This window comes from Gobio gobio, assembly GCF_949357685.1.
Source record: "Gobio gobio genome assembly, chromosome: 11".
Lineage (NCBI taxonomy): Eukaryota > Metazoa > Chordata > Actinopteri > Cypriniformes > Gobionidae > Gobio > Gobio gobio.
In genome coordinates, this window is record NC_137104.1 from 44,680,244 (window position 1) to 44,686,126 (window position 5,883).

Sequence of the window (5,883 nt, forward strand, 5' to 3'; positions counted from 1 at the left end):
TATTATTATTGGGGTTTACATTTATAATGAGCCTAGGTGACCAATAATGATTGGTTTGCAGTGATCTGCCAACCAATCACGAGGGATTTTTCTTGTTTAAAAGTAGTGGCTTCAGCCAATACTGAGTGAGTAAATTCAAGTCAGGCCGTTGACTCTCTGGTTTCGCTGCTATTCATACGCTAATTAGATGTGTCGCACCTCCGCGGTCTCTCAGCGGGGGACTCTCCACCTACGTCATGGTTCGTTTACGACAATTTGTGGCACAGACGAACGCGACGTTCGCTGCCTCTAAATTGTCGAAAACTGCCGAAACTTAGGGAGATTTCCGGGAGTCTACAGGCGTTTACGGGGTCGAAAATCCCACTTTTCATGCAGTGCGGGGAATTTCCCAAACAACAATCACAACCAGGGCCGTTTGAAGGAATTTGGGGGCCCCAAGCAAAATGGACATGGAGGCCCCCCCAATTACAAAGTCAAGTCAAGTCAACTTTATTTATATAGTGCTTTTAACAATGCAGCTTCACAGTGTTAAACAGGATTAGATTAGATTAGATTAGATTAGATTAGATTAGATTAGATTAGATTAGATTAGATTAGATTAGATTAGATTCAACTTTATTGTCATTACACAAGTACAAGTACAAGGCAACGAAATGCAGTTTAGGTCTAACCAGAAGTGCAATAGCAGCAAGTGCAGGATATACAACGTTTGCATAAGTGCAGGACATGGATATGTACTGAGTATATATAAATATATATATATAAATAGAGAGATGGTTATTACTATAAACAGAATTTACAGGTGAATATGTACAGTGAATAATATACAGATGGTTATTACTATAAACAGAATTTACAGGTGGATATGTACTATGAATATAATATAATATACAGATGGCTATTACTATAAACAGAATTTTACAGATAGAGGTATACAATATATTAGGCTAAAAAGAGGAATATGGCAGTGGATTAAGGTAGTGCAATAAATTATGGACAGAAGCTATCCGTAAAAAAAAAGTGTAAAAGTGCAGTGGAAAGTGATTGCATATTACAGTTAGAAGTACGGTGCAAAATGCAAATGTAAACAGTTGGTACTGTAAATAACAGTCGGCAGTGCAAATGAGCATAATACAGTTAAGGTATGGTAGTGCAAAATGAATAAGTAAACAGTTGTTACTGTAATAAACAGTCGGTAGTGCAAATAACAAGTGAAGGCGGATGTGAGGTAGGAGAGTTATCAGTATATGAGGGGAGTGGATCAACGGGGGTTTGAGTTCAGTAAAGAGACAGCTCTGGGGAAAAAACTGTTCTTTAGTCTGCTGGTCCTGGTCCGGTGGATCCTGAAACGCCTGCCGGAGGGCAGGAGAGAAAACAGTCTGTGGGCTGGGTAAGAGGAGTCCTTGAGGATGCTGCGAGCTCGATGCAGGCAGCGTTTCCTCTGGATGTGCTCGATGGCAGGTAGTGGAGTCCCTGTGATGCGCTGGGCAGTTTTCACCACCCGCTGCAGTGCCTTGCGCTCCGCAACAGAGCAGCTCCCATACCACACTGCCACACAGTTGGTCAGGATGCTTTCTATTGCGCAGCGATAGAAGTTCACCAGGATAGCCGAGGAGAGCTGATTCTTCCTCAGTGTCCTCAGGAAGAAGAGGCGCTGGTGAGCCTTCTTGACCAGGCTGGAGGTGTTGGTCGTCCAAGACATGTCCGCCGAGATGTGGATCCCCAGGAACTTGAAACTGGAGACACGCTCAACAGCCATTCCATTGATGTGGATGGTGTCGTGTGTGCCTCTTGACTCCTTCCTGAAGTCCACGATGAGCTCCTTCGTTTTGGTGGTGTTGAGGAGCAGGTTATTTTCGGTGCACCATGTGGCCAGGTGCTGGATCTCCTCCCTATAGGCAGTCTCATCGTTGTTGCTGATGAGACCAATCACGTAGTGTCGTCCGCAAACTTGACGATAGAATTAGATCCATACACAGGCTTGCAGTCGGCTGTGAAGAGGGAGTAGAGAAACGGGCTTAGCACACAGCCCTGTGGTACACCAGTGTTAAGAGTGATGGATGTGGAGCAGGTGAATCCTGAACGAACATTCTGGGGTCTGTCAGTTAGGAAGTCCAAAACCCAGTTACACATTGAAGTGTTGATGCCCAGGTCTCCAAGTTTGGCTATTAACTTGGTTGGGATGACAGTGTTGAATGCTGAGCTGAAGTCAACAAACAGCATGCGTGCGTAAGTGTTTTTATTGTCCAGGTGAGTGAGCACAGAGTGCAGTGCCATGGAAACAGCATCCTCTGTGCTCCTATTGCTGCGGTAGGCAAACTGGTGTGAGTCCAATGTGGATGGTAGAGAGTCTTTTAGGTGTTCCAGGACCAGCCGCTCAAAGCACTTCATGACGATGGGTGTGAGTGCTACAGGGCGGTAGTCATTAGGGCACCTCGGGCTAGAGTGTTTTGGCACTGGCACAATGGAAGTGCGTTTAAAGCATGAAGGTACAGCTGCTTGGGCAAGAGACAGGTTGAAAATGTCTGTAAAGACCTCAGCGAGCTGCTCCGAACACATGCCCTGAGAACACGACCAGGGATGTTGTCTGGTCCAGCAGCCTTGTGCACGCTGATCCGGCTCAGTGACTTGCAGACATCAGTGGTGGAGAGTGTGATTGGTGGGTCAGCTGAGGGTTTGAGCTTGGTGGCAGTTTCTCTGTTGTCTCTTTCAAAGCGAGCATAAAAGTAATTTAGCTCATTCAGGAAGTTGACATCAGTGGCTGCGGGGGTGGAGTGGGCGGGGGGGTTGTAGTCACTGATGGCCTGAATGCCCTGCCACATGCGTCGAGGGTCAGAGTTGGAAAAGTGACCCTCTATCTTTAGCTTGTAGCAGTGCTTGGCCTGTTTGATCCCCCTCTTCAGGTTTGCCCTGGACGTACTGTAGGCTTGTGCATCTCCTGATCTGAAGGCAGTATTGCGTGACTTCAGCAAGAGTCGCACTTCCCTGTTCATCCATGGCTTCTGATTTGGGTATGTGGTGATCTGTTTCTGGGTTGTAACACTGTCAATGGTGGTATTGATATGATCCAATACAGAGGAGGTGTAGGAGTCAATGTCTGTGTGAGCGCCACTGGTGGCTTGAGAAGCAAACACACTCCAGTCTGTGTGTAGAAACCTTTCCTGGAGTGTGGAATCAACCCCCGCAGGCCACACCTTGATGGTCTTCACTGATGGCTTCACACGGTTGATGAGGGGTGCATATTTGGGGATGAGGAACAAAGAAAGGTGATCTGACTGTCCCAGGTGGGGGAGGGGTGTCGCAACGTAAGCGCCAGCCATGTTTGTGTAAACATGGTCTAAGGTTTTGTTTCCTCTGGTGTGGCAGGAAACATGCTGGTGAAACTTGGGTAGCACTGACTTTAAGTTTGAATGATTAAAGTCACCTGCAACAATAAAAGCAGCTTCCGGGTGATCAGTCTGTTGTTTACTGATGGCTGCATGAAGTTCTTTCATAGCAAGCTTGGCATGGCATCGAATGAGCCGAGATGATAACATGATAGCAAAATGATCTCTAAACATATAAGTTTCGTCGAATGAGACAGGTTAAAGAAGAGAAAACACAAAATGTTGTTAGAAACTTTGCTTAGAACAAGTTGTGTCTCTGCAACATCCGTCAGCGGAGTGCATTCTCACCCGAGCATGTGGTGGTATTGTTTTTCCTCAACATGAGCAAATGAAACAATTAACACGATAACCATATGCTGACTCGAGTGTACAAGTTGTTCACAATAACTGTCCGTCTGCTTTATTATTGTTTTTTCCCATTCATGCTGCTTGAGGTTGTTTTGTTATTTATATTCTTTGTTTTTACTGTTTAATGTTTTGAACTAAAGAAATCCTTAAGATATAACGTAAGCTTGTTGTGTATATTTTCTAATCGTAAGCTTGTTTAGAAATGGTGACGACAACTTGATGAAAAAAAAAATGTATTTCAAATTAAACATCATTTAAATAAACAAATATTCGAATACAATATTTTTGAAAAATGCCCATCCCTCTCTTAACACAACTGATTCGCATCATCAGCACTTTTTGTGAGCTGCATGAGCTGAACTGGCATTTGCATGACACCCTTTTTAACTCAAAATGTAAAACTTTTTCTGCCTTCTTGAAAACTATACCGTAATGGCCTCAGTGTAACTGCAAAAACACAAATTGATGAACATCATTAGTACATGCATAGTGGCTCATAGCGCCAACTACTGGCCTGATGTGCATGATACAGCGTTTTTAGTATTTTTCAAAAATCCTTGTGATCGGGATCGTTTTGACAATGTTGTCGTCTGTATGCGAAAACTTTAAAGGAAAAACATTTTTAGTACATCATTGTCGTTTAAACGTACTGTTGGGGTAACAGCTTAGGACCCAGGACCAGTAGTGAAAAATGAAGACCAGGAGTCAGGAGTCAGATTAATTAAAGAAAATTTTACTGAAGAATAGTTTGCAGTTTCATCAGCAGAAGCCAGCTTCAAGAGGAGTTTGTAGGCCGCGCTCCCTCTAACAGTCTCCCCGCCTCCGTCTAACGTACATACAATTTTCTGAACAGTTATACTGTTTTCAAGGTCTAGACACGTCATTACTGCCATGTGGAATGATTCTGATTGGTTCTAACAACCTGCAATGTAAGCAACTTTCCACACGTAGACAGATAGAAGCATATATCTCTAAAAATGCGTAGACTTGATGTCGCCCAGGCCCAGATTAGTCTCCAGTGACCTCGGAGGTCAGAGAAAAGCGTCTAAAGGTCTGGCATCGCCTGCAGGAAGGCCCATATCCAATACTGGATCTGCACAAATCATACAACGCACACACAAAGTTTCCCAGAAAAACAGTTCCCATCAAGGTCGGGACATCTTAACTAACTATCAACAAAGTCCTTCTTCAAAACTGATACTAACTCTACTTCAGAAGTGACTTTATTCTATTCTATAAAGAAAGAAAAGTATATCAGAGAGGTACATTTCTGTTACATTTTGAGTCCCCAAAAGAGTCACATAGCTGTAACATAGATGACCCCGGGGGTCGCTTTAGGAAGACATACAGTTAATACATGCTGAGCTCTTCTCACTTCAAACACCAAGGACATTTGCCTGTCAGCATATCTTGACACAGACATCAGAGCTGGATTCAAAAGCACAGAGCAACTAAAACACTACAATATTCAAAATCACTCCTTGAATATAGAGAAGATTAAATATAAATAGGTTATATGTGAATTGATTTAGTAAATGTAGGAAATGGTTATAAATTGATTATCATTAATTCTTGTTTTGATATTAGATCATAAAATCGTTCATGAAGGATATGGGTCTGTTGAAGAGGCAAGTGATGTTTGGCTTGACCCTTAACCCTTCAGTACCCCTAGTGTGTCATACATAATGTGCAGAGCAGTGGATCCCCAGGACTAGGATTGAAAACCACTGAACTATAAAATGATTTAAATTTGATAAATTATTTTATACAAACTCTAAAAAAAAATATTGTTTTCTTTTGTCAAAACAACTTATGGCTTTCCACTGAGCAGTACGGTTCAGTACAGTACGATTCAGGACGCTGAACCCTGATCTGCCTTGCGTTTCCATTGTCAACAGCACCCTTATTTGACAGGCGTGGTGTAGCGAACAATGTCATTCTCGTGTGAAGAAGACACAGGAAACAACAATGGTCGACATACAGCAGATCTTGTTCTTGCTTCTCGGCATTTGGCTGTTGTCACAAAAAGTATACGCTTTGTTTGAGCCAAGGCTGCAAGGAAAAACACAGCCGAAAAGTGATGGTTCTCTGTCAACCAATCAATGTTCTGCAGTGAGTCTAGCTCCACCCTTTAGTACTGGACTACTGT